This window comes from Falco rusticolus, chromosome 14 (genome assembly GCF_015220075.1).
Source record: "Falco rusticolus isolate bFalRus1 chromosome 14, bFalRus1.pri, whole genome shotgun sequence".
Lineage (NCBI taxonomy): Eukaryota > Metazoa > Chordata > Aves > Falconiformes > Falconidae > Falco > Falco rusticolus.
Window position 1 is genome coordinate 14,869,397 of NC_051200.1, and position 26,846 is coordinate 14,896,242.

Consider the following 26,846-nt stretch of genomic DNA (forward strand, 5'->3'; position numbering starts at 1 on the left):
ATTGAATGCAAATAAAAAAGCTTTTTGAAAAGCTCGGTGACACAATGTTTAAAGGACACCATTTTAGAGCAACGTCATAAAGAAGACTAGTGGGTCGGAAAGAAGTTTCAGGAACCTTCAAACTGAATTTCCTGGTTGGTTTTATAAAAAGATAAAATCGGGGCTGGTGGGTCATGTTTTCAGATGGGTGCTGAAAGCCTTCAAAGGTACATCTAAATCCCCTAGACCACTTTGGAAAATCACAGCACATCTTCCTGAGCGATGCAAGTTCGTTCCAACAGCCACAGGATAATGTCTAATGAGTCACATCTCCGCTTAGTCTTGTTCCATCTCTCACTATTGTAAATCACTCTAATCTCATTTTATGAACACTACATAAGAAGGCAGGCACTGAAAATTACAAATAATAGGTCAAACTGTGATTTGTGAATAGCGAATGCAATATCCCTTCCATTACCTGGAAGTTGTTTGTATGATGGAAAGGAAGAACTGGACCTTACAATGAAACAGAATAAAGCAGATTTATTGGATCTTTTACCATCTTAAAAAATGTTTACAGTGTTTCTAATGTAAGACTGATTCATACCAACCGTACGGTTCCTCTATTGCTGCTCCGTGGTGGGATAAATTAGTATGCTCTGAACTTCCCTTGGGTAACAAGCCGTGAGTGCCCAGCCACTGCCAGTCTCGATACATTCAGTGCTGCCAATATAAATTGCCTAGTCCCTTTGCCACCAGATAAATGGAGTACAATTCCAGTAAAATAAACACAATTCCAGCACTGAAAGAAATTGCATCTGCTGGTGATGCCTTTTCTGCCCAAGCACAAAAGGAGGTTGTGACAAGGAGCTAAACACAGTTGTTAAGAGATGCAGTGAGTGGGTCTCGAGTTCACCCAGAGACAGAGAAGAAAAATACTGTGGGATCCAGTTCCACCTGGCTGTGTTTTTGGAAAGCACTGTGACTACAGCTTTTGCAGGGAGCCTGGTTAGCACCCGGGAAAGCCCCTGGCCTGGTGAGCAGTGAGCCTGGCAAGCCCATGCTAGCACCTGCAGGTATATGGTGCTCTTGCAGAAATGCTGAGAAAGGAAATTCGGAGTGGTAATATAGGAATGGGAACGCTGGGGCGGGGGGCATGTGAGAATTTAAAAATCAATGCCATCAGCTGCTGTGCCATTTTGTAACCAGAAAGGCTGCTGATCTTGTTAGAGATGGTGACCTTGAAAAACTGTGAACCCTGTGGTTGAGCGGGGCAAAACCATTCCCAACCTCAAAACGAGGGTAGCTTCGCGGAGGTCTTGTTATATGCTGGGTGTTTTGATTGCCAGACCTACATCTAAACCTCCTGGCACGGGACCGCTGTGGGAAGTGCTGGTGCCCCAGGGCAGTGTTTAGGATTAAGTCTCCACTGAAGCTCTTGCGAGAGAGCAGATAGTATGATCCACCTCCGGGAAGCGGTGCCTGGCACAGCCCTTCCTGGGGAACCAGCACCCCAAGGCTGAGGGCTGGCACAGATGTCCCTGTACATCTGTGATGCGTGGTTTAGATAGATGGCACTGCCCCATGGGATGCTACATCTCGATGCTACATCATGGTGTGGCTTAATATATAGTGTTAAACCTGGTGACATCTTTATCTTGATGCAGCAGCAGCCAGTGTGTGTTATTTTCAGCTTGCAGACTTGTTTTGAGCATCTCCCCCCACTGTTGCTCGAGTTGAAGCCCCAGGGGAGTTTACCTGAGAGGGAAGAACAGCGATACCTCGATACCTCGGTGAGCACACAGGAATGTGCCCGGAGCAGGGAAGGAGCCTGCCGGTCTGGACCCACTCCCAAACACCAGCTGGGAGACAGGACCCCCAGCACCTTACCTGCTCCGGCAGCCCTCACCCCTTTGGACAGGCAGGGGCTGTCCCTGTCTGCGATGGAGACCACACCAGGCTCGGTACCAGAGCACCCTGCCCCATGCCCGCTCTCCTCGCCTTGGACTTGCACTAACAATAAACTATTGCTGTATTATTTTAAACAGGGGAAGCTTATTAGAATCTCCTGTAAGTCAGGCCTGAAATTACCGCCGTGGTTTTTCCATAAGCCCCAGTCCTGCTGAACAGCTCATGCGGCTTCTAGTTGAAAGTCCTATTTTAAAACCACTTTTGTGGCTCCCCCATGGAAGCAGCTTTGTAGCTGTACGCCACGACGCAGCATGGCCCGCCAAGCCAGAGAGGCTCTTTCCCTTTAATGACAGCCATCTGCAGGTTCCTATAACTTAGCAATGTTCCCAGCTATGATTTATGGAGGGTGCTTAGCTTTACGGTATAATCTTTACTATTTTACAGGGTTCCCTTTTTCTCAGTTAAATGTTGTTTTCTGAATAATTCCAAGCTGCCAGTAGGTTTACAGAGGAGAAAACTGGAATGAATCTCTCCTTGCTTTTATTTACTCCTATTTGAGTACTGTGTTTCTGCATCCATTTTGGAGATTTACAATGGTATTAAGGTTGCTTCCCTCATCCTCATTTATAGATTTCTGCTGCAATCATTTTGAAAGCCAGAAAGCTGACAGGAAAATTAGGAAATTAGATAGCACGTTCCTATTCCCTCCAGTGCCTTGATGAAGAAGGGGAGAAGAAAAAGAAACTGAAGGCATTATAAATAACACTATACATCCCAGAGTCCCCTCACCACTGCTGGCACTTCCTCCAGGCATCCCACCGCATCCCACCCTGCCCAGCCCTGCTCTGACCCCAGGAGCACTGGGCTGTACAGCGGCTGTGGGAGGCTCCTGCAGAGGCTGTCAAGGCAGTGGTGGTCTGAGTGCCAAGTTCACAGGCTAATTGTTTATCTAATTTTAATTTCTAATGGTTGCCCATGGTGCTGTGGCTCCCTTCACTGAAGTTATCTCAGCCAATTGTTCAAGTTTATTGAAAATAATCGCCCCAGAGAGAGAAAAGTGGCGGCGGTGACCACAGGATTTGGGGATGATGGTGGGGTAGTTTACCATGTATGTCACCCTGCTCCCTGTGACCCAAATCTGAGAGCAGAAAGGTCTCATTAGCGTGACGAGCTGGACTCACTGGCACGCCAAACACTGGGAGAGCTGCAGATGCTGCTGGAAGAAACAGCATTTTTGCTTCCAGCTGAGCTGCAGTCAGAGGTGGCCGTGGTGGCAAAGGGCTGCCGTGCAGGAAGGATGCTGGGCAGAGACCATCCTGCAGCTCACTGCATGCAGGAGTTGCACTAACTCGCTCCAGCATCACCAGCTCACCAGAAAAAACACCTCCAAATCAACCTTTCAAATCACTCTCCTGACTGTGTGGACCAAATTTAAGCTTTTCAAACCAAAACAGGCATGCTGAGACTTGCAGAGGGGTTGCTTATCTAGTGATGCTTGACGGCTGGCTATCTCATGAAAGTTTGTACCACCTGCACCCAGCAGCAACCTCACCTGCAGCATGGGCAACACTCATCTAGGTGCAGGTTTCTGCTCTGCTGGAGATGTCGTTGGTGCAGGCAGAACAAAATTACTGGGAATCACCCTAGGTCACAAAGTTACCTACTTCTTCCCATCTTGGATACAAAGATGGGTGTTTTGCATAGTTTATCCTGTTCCTGTTTCCAGTGATGTGTTGACTAGGGAAGGGGTTTTACTTGCTCATTTTACCCCAGATACGGCTGATTTTCCACCTACCTTTAAAATTTGACTCATCCATTTTGTGTGATACATCGGCCTTGATTAAGGCTGAGAGCAGGTATTTTCATTTAACAGAGAGAACAGCCATTCCGTTTTTCCTGCTTTTTATGGAAACATCTGTGAAACAAAGCAACCATACACAGCAAAATGTTGAAATTGCCCAGGGAGTGAAATTCTGAAATTGCGTCCTACAAAAATGCCATTTCCATTTAGCCCAGTGAGTTAGAAAGAGATTCAAATATAAAGTATCATTTTGGCTTCATGAACTCAACCTTTAAACAACATGAAGTATGACTTTATATTAATATAAGACATAATATACAAATAAAAAAAGCCCCATCTTTTTACTGCATGTGTTCTTTACATTTGTACACTATTATATCTTAAAACACGTGTTTAAAATTCATCTAAATTGTAATATAAATTATTCCCTTTGAGTGACTTACACTTTGATTTGACACCCGACGTTCTGATAGGCAACAGGGGATTTTCTAAAGCTGTAAGTACGTCGGCTATAAAATATAAAGATGAAAACGCAAATATAAATAGAACAATGATAAAGTAAAGAACCAAGCGGGCTGCTGGCTGCAGCGCGGGGCCCAGCTGTCCCAGGGAGCCAGCCAGCTGGGCAGCAGGCAAGGGGGCCAGGCAGATGTCTGGCTTCTGCTGACGGCTTTGATGGCATTGACATGTTCCCACAGAGCATCTTGATACCATCGAATCAGCATTTTCCAACAGAAAGTGGCTCGGGAAACTATTCTGCTGGAAAATTGTTGACCCGCTCTACTGGTGGCTGATCATTCAGCGGTACAGCTGAGTCGCCCTTCAAAATAAATTAATAAATAAAGAAACAAGCCCTCTTCTCCCTAAACTGGGAGTCTGGCACTCGCCTTCTTGCATTGCAGGTAACGTTTAACCCTATCAACCTCCACATCACTCAAGGTAGCACAGACCTCTACCCTTTCCCCTTCAATCCTGTCCTTTCCAAGCAAGAGCCCTGAACGTACTGAGCTTTTCCAATCCCAGAGGCTGGTCCCTGTGTCTAAGGAGATTTGTTGCCTTCCCCATACCTTCTCTTGTTCTCCTGCAACCTTTCTGCAATGGGCAACCAGACCCGCACGCAGGATTGGAAGTGTGTGCATGCAGGGATTTAACCTTGGCACAGTGATGCTCCTCGTGCTCAGAGCCTTCTTCCGTCTTCCCTGTGGCCATGAGGATGGTGCCAGTGTTCAGAGAGGAGCAGCCGCAAAGGTTCCAGCACATTCTCCGGCTTGAGGGTAAGTGCTAATTCAAAGCCCATCATTCTGTGTACATAGGTAGACCGGTTTTAACAAGGGCATTGATTTGTACTTACCAGCACTGAATTTTGCCTGCCAGTTCGTATCACCGACACACTTATTTCTCCAAGATCCTTCTGCAAACCTCTGCTTTAGGGCTGGCTACCCTGGGCAAATCTGTGTCACCTGTAAACTTCATCATCTCACCACTCACCTCTTTTTTCCAGTTCCTGCAGGATTTCTACTCTAATTTCCACCCAGTGCAAAAAATTGTCATAGGACTTTGCTCCTAGTCTACGTTTCCTAACTGTCACCAGTCCATAGGAGGTTAATGTTGTGAAAGCCCTAGAGCCATTAAGTCCTTTTGGTGATTCTCTTCTGTCCTTCAGCCCTCCTGACTTATTTTCTGGTGTGTTTGCATGCTTTTGGTAAGCATTAAATGAGCAATCTCTGCCTGTAGGCAGCATTTAAGCAACTTTTATTTTTTTTAAAAAAAAAAAACTTTTAAATTTAATTCCTTCAAATTTCTTCTTAATCTGTTTCCTCATTCTCCTCTAGCTTCTTCATTTAAAATGAAATATAGCTGTGGTAGGATTTTTTTTCCCATAAGGATGCTGAATTTGGTAACAACAGTCACTACTAGAGCAGCTCATCAGTACTTACATCTTGAACGAGGTCCTCAGGAATAGATCAAGAGCTGCTTCTCCTCACCTGGGTTCTCTAATTGTTTAAAAAAAAAATTAAAAAAGCTCACTTAACTGTGTTTCCAAACCTGGTCTGTGTGTCATCACCCCACATGACATCTTTACGGGGAAAAACTGTCGTCTCCTTTATTATCAAGAGGACGCTTTCTTTGCACGAACTCTGAAGTCTGTAGGATTTAACGTATATATTCAGAAAAGCCTCAGCACAAGGAAGCCTGAAAAGGAAGTTTCAAATCTACCTTGGCAAAACCAAAGCCCCACCGTGCCGGGAAGGGTGGGCAGACTGTCCACGGGGGAGCAGGCAGCATCCATCTCCCGGCCGGCACAGTGGGGCCACTCCATATTGACCCATTGGGAGTGAGAATTGATTTTCATAGCATCACATTGTTAATCCTTTTGGATCACCGAATGGTTGCATCACTTTCTTCTCTGGCTGCTTGCAGGCTCCTCAGCAAAGCTGGAGCTTTCTCCGCTGTGTGTTCGGCTGTGTCCAGAGCTCCTGCTGGCGAGCTGGGAGTGATGGGGAAGGGGCTGTCGGCACCGGGAAGCAGGCGATGAAATACTATAAAAATCCTTTCTAGTAAATCAGATTTAATACTTTTATGCTATTACAAGCTCCATTGAAAACAGTGCAAAAACTCTTAGTAAATCTGTCCCCTAGGTGCCTTATGTCTGTATTTATTTTGTCTTTTGAAATTCATTCATTTACCCAGTTCAGTTTTTGCTGCTGGGTGTTAGTTTTTATCCAACATGATTTAATTTTATACTGGGGATTGAGTTGAAAGCTTGCACCATGATATCTAAATAAGTTCATTAAATGCTCTAAGTTTCTCTGGTTACAAGTATAAATTCATCAGCATGGAAATAATGACATCTTAAACCTATTAAATTTAAAATATCTTTATGCTCAACCCCAGAGCTCAGATATGCCAGCCAATGATAATCAAATGCCACCCGACCACTCAAAAAATCCAGGGAAGAGAAAATGAGCTGGTTTGAGGATGCCTGCGAGGCAAATCAGGCTGTCAAAATCCTATCATTCTTGGGAGGAATTTACATAGCTCATATTAAACTCACCAGAGCGACTGGAAACCCGGAGTAATTAAATGCTGGGGGGGAGGCGGGATGCTGGATGTGCCTTAGCCAGGAGGCCCCTGCAAAAGCAGGAGGTGCAGGAGGGGTCTCCCAGAAGAGCTGGGGTGCGCCAGGGACTGGGCAGGTGCTGAGCTGGGCTCCTGCAGAGGGGAGAGGAACAGCACCCCGGGCTCCCTGCCACGGCTCGTCAGGGCGGTGGCTGGATGGGTAGCTGAGGGAGGAAGGCAGACATCTCTTACGCTTGAGGAAAGCCCCTTGGCTTCCCACCGAGCACGCGGCATCCTCCCCGTGCGGGGCTCGCAGGGCTCCGTGTCCCGTCCTGCCGCCCTGCAGCAAGGCTTTCTGTGCACCCATTTCTCCCAGATTTCAGAGGGAAAGGGCTCTGCCTTATTTCCATAACGAGGACTGGGAGCTACCCCCAAACCTGCCAGTTTGCTCCATTCTCCTTAGCAGATGGCCCTGGCTCCAGCTGCCCATGGCCCAGGAGCAGGTGAGCCCAGGGGGCTGGAGATGGAGCGCGGTGGCTGATCTGCACAATCGTCCTTGGGTTGCAATAAATTACAGCAGAGGCATCCCCAGCCCCAGAACACAGCTCCACTGCAGTTTTTTTTTTAAAAGGTGATCACTTTTGTTTAACACCGGTTTGCAGCAGATAGATTCTGTCACGGCACCAAGTGGAAGGGACTTTAATCCTCCTCTTATTGACATGAAATATCGTAATGGCTTCTTTGGTTACCTATCAAGTTACTGTGTACTTAGAAAGCTTTAATCTGCAGATTATTTACTCAATAGACTGTAACGGCTTCGCATAATAGCCCATAACAGCTTCCAGCAGTTATGGCCTGTTGTGTCACAAGGAGTTTGTGTTGATTTCCACCCCTAAATCTAGCACAAAGCATCTAAGATAATATACGGTATTGTGCCAGCCTAATAGGAGGTGCCTAAATTCTCACTTGGGTTGTTTTTGGTTGTTTGGGGTTTTTTTACTTCTAAAAAGTCAATATCCAGAGTAGTATTTGTTTTCCCAAAAACAGCAAGAAGGAAAACAGAAACCCCTCTCCTCCGGAGAACTGGATTTTATCTACCACCTCCCACTCTGATCTCACCTTGCTCCATCTCCTTCCAGCGTGGGCACTCCTTTGGGCTCCCTCCCCTTCCCAGCTGTGGGTTTTCACAATACCTGTAAGAATTTTGTAATTCTTGACATTTCTGTCCCACCACCCAAAGTGGCCAAAAGCAGGCAGAAAGCTCACAGATCCTGGAGACTGAATGTAAAACACCCGTATCGCACCCGTGTCCAGCAATCACATTAATGACAACTTATTTGCCCACTTTCATTATTCACCTGTTGGTGTAAGGGCTATGTTGCACCATGACAAGCTGTAATAAAAAGGTAAAACGATATATCAAAGACCCTATAAGCCAAGTTTAAGATGAGTTCTGGGTACTGCATGTCTAGAAGATGTCGTGTAAATGCTGACTGAAGCGGGCAGAGACCAGAAGGCTCTAATTCAGACACACTGTTATAACAATTACAGTAATGCCAGATCGTCAGAATACTGGCCATTCTCTGGGTAAATGGGAAAAGGAAAGGGAACTATGTGGATGCAATTTCTTAAAGGCATTTTTAATTTTCATTGTCTTTAACATGATCAGATTTTGAAGGACGTTTCCCACCAGGTGAAAACAACTTTAATTTTGAGCCTAACTGCTCCAAATTGATTTGATTTCATTTAAAACCTAGCTAATTAATTAAAACCACTTGACAATGCCCCTTTAATATTTAACCAAAGAGCACACCATACTCCAGCTGAGCTGCTAAATGTTTATGTCTTATTAGCAGGCTTCCCAAAGCTTGGAGAAAAGAATTTCCATGTAAGTTCTCACCCCATCTTTTAATTACACCTAAACAACTCAGCTCATTATGATTCTACAAAATTTGCTCACAAGAGCATCCTGCAACATGCATTTAGCAGGTACCAACAAGACCTACTCCCACATTCGTACTCACATGTCTCTCTCCATTTTTAAGTGGAATTTCCTCAGCTGAAGACCTCAGAAAGTCACCCTGCTCCATTTCTGGCACAGCGAGCACTTTGGAATTAATTGCAAATGTGAAATAAACACACTGTGACGATATGCATTAAAACCATGTTAATTAAGCAATATGGAGATTTGCACCCAGTAATCAGGAAGCTCAAGGAACCTGCAGGTAGCTGGGGCTGTGGGCGGCATGGGGAAAGGCTGCGAACGGTTCTCCCTCAGGGGGTGTTTCACCATATGCTCCCCCCTCTTTCCCCCCCACCCACAAAAGTTGTGGGCTCAGCGGTGAGCTGCGCCGGCTGGCAGCTGGCTGGGTGCAGTGGGCACCCCGTGGAGCTCGCCTCTTCCAGCCACCCTCCCCACGTCCCCGTTTCTGTCCCCATGCCAGTGCTTTCCCCATCCCACTCCAGCATCCCCATACACCAACAGGGCTCCAGCTCGGAAGGTGGGAGCGGAGCCCTTAGGGACATATCTCTATAGCTCGCTGGCCCCAGGGCGAGACACAAGGACCGCTCTGCCAGACAAGGGTGGGGACGACTCTGAGCATCTCCCGTGGTATTTTTCCACGGTAACAGACTCCCCCCAAACCTGCAGATGGTTAGTCACACAGAGCAGAAATAACATTGAATTCAGCCTTCAGGCGCCGTCAGATCAGGCCTCCCTTCTTAACTCAACCTGGGGGCTGGGATGATAATTCGCCTTTGCTTAAGGAGTAATTTTTGAAAACATAAACAACATCTTGCCATGTGCTGGCCTTTTTCTGTTTACTGGGTTTGATTTCACGCCTGAAAAAAAAGCCCGTTGCGACATCCTGGTGGAGGGATTCTGCAAGAAAATATTGGCTGAGCGAGTAAAATCATTAATGCCAGCTCAGGAGTCCTAATTGCCCCAAATGAATTGCAAGCTAAAATAGTCTGGCCCACTTATTAGCAACCACCATACCCGTAAGAGCTGGGCATGGCAGAATGGAGAGAAAGCTGCATGCAGACACAGTTCTCATCTTCTCCCTTCCCCATTGCTTTCTAAACAACTCCATCAGGATTTATACTGTCGATATGGGATTATTCCCTATACTTCTATTTCTTGTTCAAATGTATAGAAATTAATTTTCTGGTCATAATTTCAGTACCTCTGGGACATTAGCAGGCTGGAAGTAAAAATAGAACTTCATTACAGTGTCAGGTAATGCGGATGAGTGTGACTAATAACCTAAGTGTCATTGATTTAATAATCTAATAACGTCTCTGCACACTCAGCGCTCAGACTCACCGATTGCAGATAAAGATTTAAACCTGGCTGCAGCCGCAGATTAGAATCAGCACCTCAACTTTAGGGATCAGAACCAATGATAAGCAACCCATGGCTGGCATCCAAAAAATTAAAGCAGGCGAAGGAGCTGCATGGTATCTGCAAGCCCATGCCACAAAGGAGGCAGGTTTTCCACTCCCCGGGGGGACAGCAGCAGGAGGTCACAGCTCCCCATCAGAGACATTTCTTAAGCTCAAAGAGAAATGCTCACCAGTTAGCAAAGGTCTGACACTTTCAAATAGCCACTGGCCCACCAACAGCTTGGTCTATGGTGGTCTAAGATGCAAAGCAAAGTGTATTAATGTCGGTTACGACACAAACCTGGAAGGTCCGATCCACAACCTTGAAACAGGAGGGAGAGTGGAAGCGAGGGGGCTTTGAATTGGGACCCAAATTTTCTGACCTGGGATAATCTGGGTTATTCATTTGCAGAAAAGCTGCCACAACAGCCCCCAGGCTCCTTGCAGAAAAGACCTCTTTCCCCTTAGAGCATCCCTTTATCCAGGCCCACCCCTCACCTCCACTTCCAGAAGCACAGCCTCCTCCGAGCAGTGATGCTGGGTCCAGCCGCTGCCACGCTGCCGTCGGAGGGTGGTAAAGGTGTTGCTTCCCCCTGGCAGCCCCGTGATGAGCTGGGAGATGGATCTCACCCACAGGGTATGAAACACACAGGGCTGCCTGCCTATGAGACACGACACCAGGTTTGTTATAACTTGGTTGGAACAGGGGCTATCGACCTTCCCAAACTGCCTGTGAAAATTCCATTCCCCAGCAAGGCGCCTCCAGGCTTGGCTGGTTTGGGCTCCATGTATTTTATTATTAATGCAGCAAAATTTGCCTCTACCTGGGACTACGCTGGCACCACAGAGGGCAAATGCATTTTCAGCAAAATCTTTGACTGTGGGAGCCTCAAGCCCCTTCCAGGGGGGATTTCCTGCAAATAATTCAGCTTTTTTTCAGACCACGCTCTGAAGGCCACATCAGTCTTCTCCAACACCACTTCATCTCAAGCATATTTACTTGTTTCCAGTTAACTTCACCCAGATAACAGAAAAACTCCCCAGAGAGTTGCCATAGAAACACCCGATAGAGACAAGGCGAGATTAGGGCAGCAGAGCCCGAAGATACCGTTAAGATTAAGAGAGATTTCGCTCCTGCTCTATAAGTATCATTCCCCTGGAAAAAGAGCAAAATAGGAGTTAAAATGGAAAATGTCCTACGTGGTTAGTAATGGAGTGACCTGCTGATAGCTCCATTCCCCCAGGGAGATCCGCCACCACAAAGCAGCAGCAAAACCTTTCCAGGGTCCTCTCAGAAGGTTTCCAACCTCAGCGAAGCTCTGCTGCATCTCAATAGGACGTGTGAGTCCCATCCGCAAAAAGGTGTACAAAAATGTACCCGGATCTTTTCCAATGCCTGGTGACATTGATAACCCTTTAAGCAAAGCAGTGTCCTTCTGCATAATGGACTGAGAAGGATGGAATTAAATGCAAGGAAGAAATATAACAAGAAGTCAAGGAGCTACCTACCATTAGCAGCTATTTGAGTGTCAGGCAGTCTCGTTCAGGCGATTTACCAGGGCTTTTGCTCAAGCCATTCATTCAACAAAACACTATTATGAGAATAGCTGTTGTTAGGAGCACTTTTTAATATATAAAATATTCTTTCTTTTTTTTTTTTTTTTTTTTTTTGCTATTCAACAGTGTACGCAACTCCATTTTTCTATTACATTCTGTTAAATTTCCTAGAGTTTTAACAGAAAGCCCCAACAATAAGAAATCGGTGTTCTGGTCTTCTGCATAAACCAAATTTTTGGACAGTTTGCTGTGCTTCCTCGTATTTTGATGCTCATACACACAAATACTGGAGATCATTAGAAATTAATTATCCTTAACTGTAAAACAGAAGGGAATTCTCAACTATATTGACTTTTCTTTGTGTGCGTAGGTCCTTTGACAAAGAGTCACTGAATAAACCACTGTTTCATTCCTGTGAAACAAATTTTAGTTGCAGAGATTTCTTGATTCTAGCAGTAAGCTTTCCTTTGCACTATTTTTCCTCGTGTGGATTATCAACCTGGATTTGCAGGCAAATTTCTCTTACAGCCAGCGGGGTGGTTAATTAACACGTACTCCATGAGTCAAAGGTGGGGCTGATGGTGGAGCCTAAAGAAAACTGGATCTTCATCAGGAATGCACGTGTGCCTGCTCAGGAGCTGGAGGATGGACAGCCCTTAGCAGGCCTGCTAAAAACACATGCAAACTCAGAAAACTCCCAAGGCAAGAAAAAAAAACAATTGGTGCACACCGAACACTTAATAGAAATTCAGAAGAAACAAAAAAGGAAAAGAAAAAGCCCAGTAATTTTATAGAAAAGGCACATACTATAGCCCCAAGTCCCTCTCTCACTCTAATTGTAGCCGGGAGCTTGGCTGGGCTGGGTGGAATCTGTTGGGGGGTTTGTGAGTACATTTATCTTAATTGCATTCATGCAGTTGTGGGGTTATTTGATTTGATCTTGAGATAACTGATGTCTGATTTTTATGTGTGTTTCTGGCAGGTGGGAAAGACGCTCAGAGCAGGAATGGATGGTCCCTATGCGCAAAGTTGTGGAAAATGTTCTTAATGCCAAAACAAAGTCAAGTATCAAATCTCATAAAGAAACAGGCAAATCCTGCATCTAACGACTTATCATGTAAACTTGTAGTCAGAGTAGATTATATCCATTTCTGTGGTTTATGAGCACCAGAGAGACACTTCATAAAAGGAAGAATAATATGATTAAAATTAATGTAAAATACCATAGGAAGCATAACTTTTGAGTTTTATTTTTCCAATACGGGGACTTCTAGAACTAGTTAGAATAAAATAATCTTCGAGCATATTGCTTTCCACTGTAATTACACACACAGAAATTAATGCTCCTAGAAAACTAGCATTTCATGACAACAGAACCGTAATTGATCACCAACCAGCTTCAGCATCTGAGCAAACACTCCGTCAAATCAGTCAGCTGCTCCAGGTTCATTACTTGGTGTGCTAATGCCCTACACAATAAACACAAACACATGAATAGGAATTACTCCAAACCACAAAATCATTACTGATTGGTAATCCCAGCAACAGCAAGATTCAGGGAAGAAATACCACTTTGCATAGTTTTCTGCAGTGTTATCCCTGGACAGCCTTTCAGGTCTGCACCTTCCCTGCCACAGAGGAGCAGGCACTCAGCGCTGCCTTGGCGAGCTGGCGTCCTCCGGGACACGATCCACGCGGTGAGGTCACCTGGATTGCTTTTCCCATTCATCACCACCTCATCCATCCTGAGTTCTGCAGTCCGGCGATATTCAGTCAATTCAATTTGTGACCTTAGTTACAAAACTTCATCTTGATTCTGTTTCCCCACAGGTTATTTATCCTTAAATTTCCATACTGACCCATAATAATTGCTTAAAAAACATGATGCAGCCAAACTCTTCAATCCTACATTGGCTGAACCACACTGATTATTATGGAATATATAGCTTAAAACAATGCTTACATTATTCTGATTAACCTATTTACTGGTCTACTTCATTTTACCTTAGTTTCTTAGCACATGGCAAAGAGCCTAAGAATTAATAAGCTGGTTTCCAGTTTGTGCATTGCAGTTCAGAGTGTGCTGCCGCTCTCCTCATATGAGATATATATATCTCATATATATGTCCCTGCCATATATATGGGTTAATCCTTTGTGAGGATGAGACGGTTGCATCAGTGACCTGTAAGGGATTGTCAGGCAACACATAAACATTTGCAAATCCTTCTATCTCCTATACAGCAGAGTCACCAAACCTGCTCTCACACAATTGAAATGGCAGTTTTTGAGCCTCCCATCAGAGCTGTTATTAATTTCCAAGTGGATGTAAAATTAACCATTTTATTAATCAAACAGCATTAAGTCTGAACAAGAAATCAGCCTCCTCTCAAAATGTAGTATGGCCTGTATGAAACTCTTCTGGCTTTGCCTATGAACAGGACGGATCTTGAGGCTAATGAAGACAAAGCCCAAGAGAAGCACATGCAAAAGGACAAAAATTTTCTTTCCACGTATTAGCTATAAAAAATGCAGCTTACACAGTGCAGTGTCCAGGCACCAATGAAGTCAAATTACCAGCAGAGCTAATCTTGGTTGAGTAGTCTTAACATTACCATATAAAAAGACAAATTAGCCACACAGTGTTGGACAGGATATTGGAGTCTGGCTCGGTAGGACAGTACATAATTCTCCCCATTTCTCACGAAAGGTAAAAGCCTCACAATTAAAGCTCATTCAAAATTGCTGACAAACTTCAGCTCTCTTTCCTCCCCTTATTCTGACACAGGAAAGAAAAAGAAAGGGGCAAGGGGTCAAAGTCAAACTTTTCACAGCCATGTGTGAGCTCTGGGTGACTGTTCCAGTACAAGGGTGTTGGTTCCTTGCCAGTCCTGCCAGCACAGCCCAGGGAAGGCACACGGGACCCCGGGTCTGACCTCTCTGGACCACCCAGGTAAATCCCTAACCCCTGGAATCCATGGCACTCTCTCTCTCTCTCCTCTCCTTTTAAAAATATATCTCCTTATGGCAGTTTGGGGTTTTTTTTTGCTGTACCCATTTGACTCTGTTCCTCACATGAACACTGAATGCTATCCCCTCTAGTTTTTCAATTTAAAAAGGCACAAACAGAGAGGCTGCTGGTTCAGCACTATAATTTGATATAGCACATTTTCCTTGAGGAAACATCAGCACACCAGGTAAGAAATAATCCTTAGAAATGCATAGCTTTTGATTAAGCTTTTTCCTTGACAGGCCATAGGAAGAGCCCCTGCCAGCCCTGCAGCTGCATACCAGCACTGCCAGTCCAGGGTGGTCCAGTGTCTCTGAGCTGGAGGGCTCAGCACAAGCCTGTTCCCCCCATCCCAAAGAAACTGATATCCCAAGAGCTGTGAAGTCTTGTGAAAACTGCTGTTACCTTTTAATTTAATAAAGCAGCTGGAGCTGGTTCTTCACCATGCGATAACTGGCTGCCCTGATCGTCTGGCAGACCTGGGGTCTCCAGCTGCAGACGTGACCCTTGGGAGCCTCATGTGGTTAATGAAGTGTCCCCATCACAGCTCTCACTTAGTGAAGTGACAAGAATCACATACGTCTCTGTTCTCCCCTGCCAGGACCACCAATTGCTGGTTTTGGAAACACAAAGTGAAAATCCATAGTTAGTGGTGTTCCCCAGGAGACTGGGGACTTCCACACACCCTCTGAACTGGAATAATAGCAAATCATAAAATGCTTGGAGTTTGCATGCACCTGGATTTATGGATGCCCATCAACACTGAGCACAGGCATGGGACCTTGTGTTTGACTGATTTCAGCTCTAGTATGATTAAGTGTTTAGGAGGGTCACCAGAATCCCAAGATCTTTATCCTCATAAACCTTCTGGATTGAATAGTGACAACTTCTGCTGGGCAAATTAGGCAAGTCAATTTTATAGCAAAGGCAAGTCAAATCTGCTATAATTAATTCAAATTAACAACCCACAAGCTCGTGAAGCCTGTCATTGGTAAGTTGTCGCTTCAGGGACGTCTGCAGAAACATCCAGATACAAGTCATTATTAAGAACCTTAAGACCACACATTTCACAGGAAACCAAAAATAACCTGCATGAAGCAGGCTGGATTACAGAAGCTCAGATGTTATCCTTCTGCAAAACTTTATTATTAACATGGTCAACAAAGCAAAACACTTTCCTGTAAATTTGATTCTTTAACGTTACATTTAACTGTTCAATACTAAGCCTCTACGGAGAATTACTGGAGCGTATCCCATACTACATATGGTCTACGATAGCAAATAATACCTGGAACTCTGAATAGCATGATGCCATTCAGGAAATGAGAAAGAATTGTGGTTTGCAGTTACAACCTTCACTTGTCACTTGCTGATTTGGTTTTTTCCTTCAGGAAAGCACAGTGTCCCGCGTGGATATTTAACGTGATCAGGTATTTATGAGAGAGAATGTCAGAGCAAGAGCTCTAAGGCCAAAAAAGCTTGTCCTGAGACAACCAAATTATTATTTAGATGCAGAAAAAAATCAATTTTGGTGTTAGAATGTGCACACGGTCCAATCGCTTCAGCTCTTTATTTTATGCAGCGGACAAGGCTGCTGGAAATGGAGGCCGGGGGGGATTTTGGAGCATTGGGTTGTGGAACAGGCTCACAGACCATTGCTGGAGCACAATCAAGCTTCCTTGAGCTGTTAAATGTTAAATAGTTAATTGTACAGAGGGGGAGAATAGCCAGAGAAATGTTGCTAGGTGCAGAGGACATTATTGCTGGTGTAGTGACAGCCTAAATACTGTGTGTGCTACCCTGATGCAATCTCGGGTGGAGCTGGGGCAGATCTTGTCTGCAGCGCAGCACGGATGCTTGGCACCAACCTCGCCACTGCAAGAAAATTGCTTTGGGTTTGATGTTCATGCAAGAAATTCACCTCTAATACAACAAAAATGGCCACATTTGTTGCTATCAAAAAAAAAGATTTGGCTTCATTTGGTGATGAAGCGCTGCCAGAAGTCAGGAGAGGCAGTAAGACAGAAATTAAATTGGATGCTGAGTGTCCAGAGAACCCAGTGACTGGTGAGGAACAGGGAAACTTTGCCAGCAGAAAAAGCACAGCAACCACACACCGATGTGACCAGCCTTCACCCCACTGAACGAAGGAGGCTATTTGAGCAGAGAATCACATGAGAAAAAATATGCTGGTTTGTTGAGACTGGTCACCCAGCTCTACTCTGTGCCAGCCCTGCATCAGCCACTGTTTCTCCTCCCCATCCCCGGGGCAGAAACCAGCGGTTCAGCAGAAGCAGGAGGATGCTCCTGCTGCACCGTAAGCATCTCTGTGTGACACTCCAGACAGCAGCGGAGGAGGCAGGTTTCCTCAGGCTGGGTGAACCAAGGCTGCTCTGGAGATGCTTTGCATTAAATGAGACTCTGCAAGCGCCGAAACGCCCACCGGCACGGCAGGGCTGGGGAGGCAGACATGCGTGACAGGGGAGGGAGGCTCAGCAAAAAGGGGCGCATTTTCTACAGGCTCTCTTCAGACGTGAACGCACTTCTGTAAGCGATGCTAAATGACACCACCCCCCCCGCCACCCCTCGCTCCCAGTTGCCTACTTACATTAGCATTTGCCAGCTGTCAAGCTCTTGCTCAGTTCCAGTGAAATCTCCTGGATTTTCTCTGCTTTCAGTGATTATGTTGAACTGCTGGGAACAGCTCCTGCTGACACTGGAATTGCCAAACCACCCTCTGCTTTTTCCTATCTTTTTTTCCCCCCTCCCTTCTCCTTACTAACTTGAACCGATGCAGACCCCAGCACAGACACGATGTTCTCCAGCAGGACACAGGCGTCGCTGCCAGCCTCCTCAGGACTGTCTCCTGAAAAAGAGCTCTCAGAGACACTGAGAGCTCACGTCACTTACCAAGGAGATCGTACAGACTTCACATCTTCATGTGCTGTCTTAAAAAAGAGATGAAAACAAGTCATCTCCTTCTGCTTTATGAGAACGGCCAGGCTGGCTCAGACCACAAGTCCCTCTAGCCCGGTACCCCACCTCTAACACCAAGTAGTCGTGGATGTCTACAGAAAAGATTAGGAACAGGACAAGCACACACACTAATTGCCTGGGGTGCTTTGACAGGCCCCAGTAATCAGGGCTTAGAGACTTTCTGAGCCAGCGGTGATCTCCTGGTGTGTAATAGCCATCACCGCATCACTCTGCCGTGAACACATCTGCAGTGGTTTTTGCACCATTTAAGCTTTTGGGCCACCACAGCCTCTCGCGGCAATGAGCGCCACAGCGGAACATCACGTTGGGAGAGGAAACAGCTCCCTCGTTTGTGCTGACAAGGTCTCAAGCTGCAAAGTTTGCTCTCTTCTGCAAAAGCCCCGCGCGTTCAGCGAAGGCACCCCTTACCGTGCTAGTCCTGAAGCTCCACAGAAAGCCCAGCCTTGGGGTCTCACCCATATCTACCAGCTGCAGCACCACTTGCTAACAGGCAGACAACGTCGTTACAGGGCAGAACGGGCCCTGGACCCCCAAAAGGCTCATAATAAATATGAATGACTGAAAATTAAGCCTGGTTAAAGTTTTACTTTCTCATGGACCCCACGGCTCAGCAGCTGCACTTGGACAAGCCTTTAAACATCTGGCTTACCTGAAGACCTTTGAGCCACCCTGGGCTTTAGACCAGAAGATTGTACCAAAAAAGCAGGCATGTAGATTTGAGATATATGTAGGCATATAGAAATCCCTCCATTCCACTCATGAGGTTTTTAAAAATCATTTTCTCCCAAAGCCCAATTTAGCAACCACAGTAGAGACTTGGTGTTTTTATGCAAATTCTCAAATTTACAGAAGTGCTGAGCTGAACTAGGATTTGAAGGGAAGGCTTCCTTGCTATTCCTCCTGCCATTTAAACACCAAGCAGGGGTACACTGGCAGAGGCAGCCAGAAATAGATCTGAAACTTCAAAAGTGTCAAAATTGAATCCTGATGAACTGGGGATTGAGAGAGAGCCAGCCAGCGCAGCCTGGGTCTCAGAAGTCTGAGCACTCATCCGGGGCTTCAGAAAATAAGGTTTAGATAATAAACTCATCACTGGTGAATGCCATAACCCTTGTGTTTTGCTGGAGCTAGTACTCCGTGCCAAAAGTTTAGGGCTGGATAAACTAATATTTTCTGGGGAGAAATTGTTTTTCTGAAAGTTTCTGACTAGCTCTCCGTATCACATCGCACCCAGATGCGGGATCACAGCCTTTGCCAGATAACACGTTTCTGCACTGTGACACTCCACCCGGGCCAGCCTGCAAAAGTTAATTTACTGTAAGTTACTGATAGTGTCACTGATGGTTTATCATTCCCAGATTGGTATGTCTTTAATCTGATTTAAACTGGTAACAGCTTGGATCCCATTTAATTGCAGTTTGAGTATAGCTGTCTGGTTATTTGTATAGGCAAAAATATTGGCGTGCCAATCAGGTCATAAACCATCACTCAGCCAGATCACATAGAGGAACAGCTAAAATGCCACGTATGTTACTGTCACAAGCATCACTCCTAATAATTGTGTACTCCGTGAAATACAGTTTTTAGCAAGCTGTGTTTAAAAAACAGATTGTATTTCTGATACGCCCTGCCAACAAGGTATTTAAGAGGAGCGCACTGACTCTAATGTCCCTCTTTTGCATCCTTTCAGGGACAAGAACAGATACATCACCATCGTGACATTAGCAAACATGGAGACTGCAGACACTTCATGAAATAAATTGGGAATGGCAGGCTAAGTACTTGAATTGACAATGCAGGAACCACTGGGCCTGTCACACTACTGCTGGGAGAACCCACGGCGCACCTTGCCATCTCCAGCATTAACAACCACAGCTTCGTCAGCCACGCGAGCCCGGGGTTACGGCTGGAACATCACCTCCACACAGCCCAGGTAAGGCAAAATTAAGGTACAGCCGTGCCTTGGTGGGGGAATCTTACAGACCCGCTGCCACCTTGCTACTCCGCCTGCCGCGTACTTCACCTGCTACTTTAAATGTGGTTCTTCTCTGTAAACACCTCAAACATTGCAGCGCCAGCCTGTCACAGTGCCTTCACGAACAGAATGACCTGCCGGATGAAAAGCTCTTGACCTGATCTTGGAGTTGATGAAAGAATAGTTAAAAAAACCAAACAAAACAGAAAGGAAAAAAAGGTTACATTAAGGACTAAAAATAAAAAATATAAAAGTAATTATTTAATTTAAACAAGCAATTGAATAAAAAGGCAATCTGTCCATGTGTTTCTAATCTAGAAGTCAGGAAGAAAGTGTCATTTCCAGATATTTTATCTAAGCTGTGAGACAAGGTGAACCAGAAGGAAGCACGCCCTTGACACTCAGCAGGCGCAGGCTGCAAACCCAGAGCACAGTCTGCCCGCCACCGGGTGTAACCCGCCAGCACAGCATGCCATTGCCATACCCACCTTCCCTGCTGCTGGAGGTGTGGGCTCTGAAGTTCACCCAGAAGCACCATCTCCCATGGCTCCATCATCATGATGCCCCATGGCCGTGCAGAAGGCACGGGCCTGTCGGACAAACCAGCGCCTGCAAAAAGACCGGGTAAACCAACCAAACGCTGTGTGTGCAGTCTGACAATAAGAAGGTGGGAAATGACCAACAGATTTCCCAGGCAAATCACGGCAAACCAATTTGTCAGGATAATTAGCGTGGAGGCAAAGGGGAGAAGTAGATGTGATACATCTTGGCTCAGGAAGGCTCTTGACACCATCCCATTTAACTTTCACACGAGCAAAATGAGGAAATGGAAGCTAAATGAAAATTTGCCGCAAATCTGCGCTCTCAATATGATTATCTGCAGCTCACTGTCAAACACAGCCCTGTCCTGTAGCTCATCTTTCTGCTGGCACGATGGCTAGTTCACCCACAAACCTGCAAAGGCATGGCTGCAAGGGGGCACGGCGCTCTGGGCAACAGGATCACGGTTCAAGATGACCTTCCGAGGTAGGAGAGCTCACCCAGCATCACCACGGTGAAGTCCAATAAAGCCATTTGTGAGACAACCCAACAAGTAGGTTGAGGCTTTCCAAAGCCATCCATCTTCCTCTTGGAGGAAGAGACAGTCCCTTTCCTTGAGAAACCTCCTGCTGAGCCTGCCTTGAGAAATTCTCCTTGCAATTAAACCTAAGAGAGCATTTCCAGCAACAGCTGGGTTTCATCCATGCCCGATTTCCAGACGGATGCAGTGAACCTTACTCCTGGCCCTGTGCTGCTGCTTCCTGAGGGACCTGGGTGCTTACCTTTGTCCCAAAGCTTGGGCCACAAGTCTTTTGGTGACTTTTGCAAGTGAGACTGAACCTTGAAAAACATAAATCTGAGTTCTTTCCCAAATTTTAACCCTACCCTTAAGTTTTTCCATTTTTGTTGGGTGTATTTTTACCTTTTAGCACGATACTGCCTTTAAAACACCACAAGCAGCATTTCAATAGATAAATAATTTAAAGACAAGAAAATGGATGCTTTATCAGAGTACCCAGCTGTTCAGCCATCCGGCAGGGCATGCTAGACTGGGGACAGTCAAGGGCTGTGCAGAGACCTGATTGCCCATTAAAGAAGCATACATTTCACAATGCTGCAATCAAAGCTCTCTGGAGAATTAAGCATTGTGCCCACGTGTAATATGTCAGTTATTTGGCAGCAGGGGAAACACTGTAAGAAGTGAATGAGTTTTACTCTGTTCAGTGACATTACTAATGACTCATGCAGGATTATGGGTAACAAACCTTTGAAATGAGAGGTTGAGTTGTACACTACATTATACATCTGAATTTCATGGTATATTAGTGACAGTGATTGGTAATACAATATGATGGGAAATTGCTAACATCAGAGAGAAGTTAATACGATGCACTGCAATTTCTCAAAGAGTCCCATACTTTTTCTAGCGCCACCCATAATCTGCTCATTACGGTTTGGCAAAGAGCAATCCCTCTCGAGGAGTGAGGGGCACCAGCGCTCTGACAGCTGGTCATAAATTTGAATAGAAGATACGCAATCTGAAATGTTCATGTTTCCATGGATCGTTACCCAATTGTATCTCCTCTAAGAAGCAGGTGATTTTTTAACATCCTTGCGACAGTTTGTTTCTGCCGATATTTTCTCTCTCCAGATAAATCTGATGCCAGCTCGGTGCCTTATAGCGTTTCTTCCCCGTCTTGTTCTATTAAAATGGCTGATACAGTCTACAGGCACGTTAACTAAACACCAGGTAATGGAGCGTAACTAAGAAGAATTAATGTATTTACAAAAAAAAGTATTTCTCGGCCATTAAAATAAGTGTAAAATGTCTCACATAAGGCATTAAAACTACAAACATGACCACAGATTTATGTTTACAGACTCTGGCAAACCTTGTGGCCACATGTGTCCCCTCATTCCCTCCTGTTCCAAACAGCAAATGTTTAAACTCTTTACTTGGTAGTAACCTGGAATATTCTGTGTCTGTTTTATGAAGCCAGTAAATGCCCATCTGACCTCCGTTTCTAGGATATTTGGTGTTTCCTGGGGAAAGAGCCTATAAATAGAGCAGTGTCCTGGAGTGATGGCCCTGCAGACCAAACCCCACGCATCTATACAGCAGCTGCACCAAGAGCATCACCTTCACAAGGAACTTGGCGCAAGGAGTCATTCCCAAGACAAGGTGGGAACACCATTCTCCCTACTCACGCCAAACCCACTGTTGCTGACATTCATTTCTCCTCCTCTGTCTGCATTGCTAGAGGTGGCCGCGTACAAATGTTTCTAGCTATTTCAAGGTCATTTCTGAGCCCAGCCACCAGTGTGCAGAAACACTCCGGGTTTAACAGCGAGAATGGCTCGTTTTTATGGTTCGCTCATCACTGACACCCACCTGCTGGCCAGCAGCAGAAATCTCTGCTCTTATATTGCCCTGTGGAGCTGAAGGGATGAACAAAGGGGCAGCACGAGGCTGATCAGGTAAGGTATTGAGGGGTCAATGGGTCTGAGGCTGAAGCAGTCACCCTTGTACAGTCACGCACTCCTCCGTGTATCTGCTCTTCTTCTACTGCTGCTCTGTGCTGTGCGTTCACACCTCAGCCGACCAAACATCTCCAGGGCTGCCCATGCAAAGTCTCCAACACAAAGGAGCCTTCTCCTCTCCTAGAGGCCACCTGTGATACCTCGAGATATGTAGAAAGCAGAAGAATTACACATCCTGCCACCGATACTGCTCAGCTCCCAGGCCAAATCCATGGGTTTAAAGACTGCATTATTTGATTTAATCCTGCTTCTGCTGGAGAAGTGCTTGGAGGGAGGCTCAAAACACTTTGCATAGCAAGTCCATTGAAAACCATAGCTGTGATCCCACCAGCGGGTAGGACAGGAACTGGATGGTAATTATGACGAGCAAATGGAAGACAGTATCTCCCTCCAGCATTAAATTCAAGCCCTGACCTTTTCCAACATAATGACTAACTCAACCTTTACATAATAATGTGTGTGATATTTGGAGAGTATAACATATGTGTCATTTTAATTAATTGAACAGAAATAGATTCACAGAAGAAAAATGAATTAACCAATCGGCAATCACCTTTCTATCTATTTGATGTCAGAATAATTAGTTTATTCTCCTAATCTCTTGACCCCTCTAGAAATCATAACCTTGGTGACCTCCTTGAGAATAGGAGCTCATATGAATAGCACCATAATTGCACTCTGGGTGCATTATCATCTAGTTTCATTTTTATTAAGGTAGTTTTACCCCTTCTTATTATGTCTCTCTCTGAAAGGCTGACCCAAACCCTGGGAAAGAGCGCAGGACTTTGCTCAAGAACATCAGCGTGCTTTGGATCAAGACTACAGCCAGCAGAGTCCTTCCTCCTAGAAGATGTGCTGGTTTTGTTAGCTGGAGGATCAGCAATAATTTTACCGCTGTTCTGTCTGTGGACAGCAATATTCAGACACGTGTCCTGACATTGGCAGTTGCAGACTGTTACCAACTAGCAAATGCTTAAACAAGATCACAATTTGTTCCAGAATGATAAAATGACCCTACGAAGTGAATTACACTGTGAAAAATAAATGTAAAATACTGTGTAGATGCACAAATGATTATTTCATTATCTGGCCAATGTATGAACGACAGATACAAATTGTTCCAATCATAGAGTGATGAAAGAGTAATGAACAATGGGTTCTTGAATGAGCACAGGAAGAAAATAATGAATTGCAGTTTAAATGAAATCAGGAGTCAATGGACTGGATCACAGACTGTCCTTCAGACATAGGAATTCTGCATTAGTTAAACACTATCATTTGGAGAAACGTCCTTTAAGAGGCAGGAATCTAAATGGGTCAGAGAAAGAGACAAATATGATGAGCCTGGCCACTGGCTTGCTTTTAGCAAGCTGGACTGGAGTGCAGGAGCGGTCTCGAAACTAGGACCATGCGTGGCAATCAGTTAGCTGAGGGGAATGTGCTCGAGCTTGTCTAGACAACAATTAACACGATGAGGCATGTTTACAGAGCACAGGGGAGTGGGAGACGCGTGGCGCCAAGGAAAGGCAACACCTTGCGGTTAATTGCTGGTAGTTAACCACCAATCAGGGATTGCCTAGTATGCAATGCTTAGCTTCAAGAACCAATCTGTTTAAAACGCGCACCTTCTGAAAGTGTATAAAAACGCGTGCTTCTGTACAATAAATTGACATTTGCTTGCATCAAGCTGCGTCCCGTCTCCTCATTCGCCGCAAATTGGTGACCCCGACGTGATACGTTTAAGGATCTAACGTGAAGGGCTCTCGAATCGCCTATCTGAGCGACATGCAGCGAATCCCACAGAACTTTGAATGATCTGCTGAAAGGAAGCAGGAGCCGGCCATAAATCCCTCCGGAGGTGAGAGGTGAGCTGTGGGGAATCCGTAATGGGGAATCAGGCTTCGTCCCCAGAAGGAGACGTTTATGAGCTTATGAAAGGTCTTCTTAATAAACATAAGAAAAATATCTCTGGACAAGACCTTAAAGCAATGCTCAGGTGGGTGCAAGTAAATATGCCCGCAGTGACTGCATCTACAATTTTTACGCGGGAACTTTGGGACGACACAGGGGTGAAATTATGGGATTCTGCGACAAAAGGCAATATTGAGTCCCACCGTCTGTTTTCTTCATGGAGAGTTATTTTTGAGACTATGAAAGCAGAGGAAGGAGAGGAGGAGGAATCGCAAGCTCCTACAGCTCTTTCCTCATCAGCCTCTAAGTCACAGTGCTCTAGACCCCTGGGTGTCAATGCAGTGGGGTATCCGCCAGAAGAAGATCCTTTTGACCCAGGACCGATAGACCCTGAAAAAGAACCTGATTTATACCCTCCTGATCTACGTGATGTGTGGACAAAAATAAAGAAACAAGCCTTAAAGGAGGGGGATTTGGACATGGCTAAAACTATAGTTGCTCCGGTCTTGTATTCTCAGGGTCGGGCAGGGGGAGCACGATGGGAGGCTCTTTCTTTTTCGGTTGTTAAAGAACTGTGCCATACAGTTACAGAACATGGTATTTCTTCTCCCTATTTTATAAGCCTGTTATCTTCTGTGTTTGATACTTATATCATGACTCCTCATGATTTGAAATCTTTAGCACGATTGTTACTAACCCCGACTCAGTATACGTTGTGGGAGTCGCATTGGAGAGGAGGACTGCAAGCACTCCTGCTCACGTATGTCAATCATAATGATGCTGCATTAGCTGCACTGACAATAGAGCATCTTACGGGCACCGGGGCACATGCTGATCCGGTAACACGGGCTCAACACTGCCCCCGTGCGGCTCTCGAGGCAATTAGAGAAGAGGCAAAAAAGGCTTTTTTCCAGGTTCCTGGTGTACAAAAGCCCCAAAAAGCTTTTACTAACATCACTCAGGAGTCTCGAGAACCTTACATGCAGTTTATTGATAGGCTAAAACAGGCTTTGGAACGTCAAGTAGATAATGCGGAAGCTCGGGATATATTGCTAACAAAACTGGCTGTTGAAAATGCTAATGCTGATTGTAAAAGGCTATTGAAGTCTCTTCCCAACCCAAACCCCACTCTGGTGGAAATGGTGGAAGCATGTAACCGAATCGGTACGGTTGACCATAAGTTTGAAGCTACGGCTGCTGCTTTTGCAACAATGCGTGGTGTGGGGAATTGCTATGGTTGTGGTAAGCCTGGCCATTTAAAGAGAAATTGTCTTGCGCGGGCTGCGGGGAATAAACAACAACCTCCTGGTCCTGGAGTTTGTCCGACATGTCGGAAAGGGCGTCATTATGCTAATCAGTGTCGATCTAAGTATGATTTCCAGGGACAACCGATACAGGGAAACGGACCGCAGAGCGCGGGGCAGCGACGCGCGCAGACACAAATGCCACAGCTGACATTTCAACAAGCTCGGAGAGAAGTACCGACACCTCAAGTCTCTGTCCAGCAACCTCAGGCAGCGCAGGATTGGACCTGGCAACCTCACACACAGCGCTTACTGTCTTTACAGATGGATCAGGCAAATCACATAAATCTGTTCTTCTATGGTGGGATGATCAACGGAGACAATGGGATTCGGATATAGAGACAGTCTCCGGTTCACCTCAAATAGTAGAACTAAATGCAGTTGTTCGTGTTTTCCGGAAATGGAACGTACCACTCAACCTTGTTACTGATTCTGCTTATGTTGCAGGTATTGTTACACGAGCTGAAGCTTCTGTGCTGCGGAATGTTTCACATTCACAACTTTTTACCTTGTTACAGGAACTTATTTTCCTTTTGGACTCTCGATCTGCACCTTATTTTGTTATGCATATTAGGTCTCATACCTCACTACCTGGTTTTCTTGCAGAAGGCAATCGACGAGCTGATCTACTGACATTACCAGTTCAAGTACTGCCAGACCGTATTGCACAAGCTAAACTAAGTCACTCTTTTTTCCATCAAAATGCTGGAGCTCTTAAGTGACAGTTTGACCTTACTTCTCAACAGGCCTCAAGTATTATTGCTGTCTGTCCTGATTGCCAAAAACACTCTTTCCTATCAATTGCTACAGGAGTTAATCCTAGAGGATTACAAAGCCTACAATTATGGCAAACAAATGTCACACATTATTCTGAATTT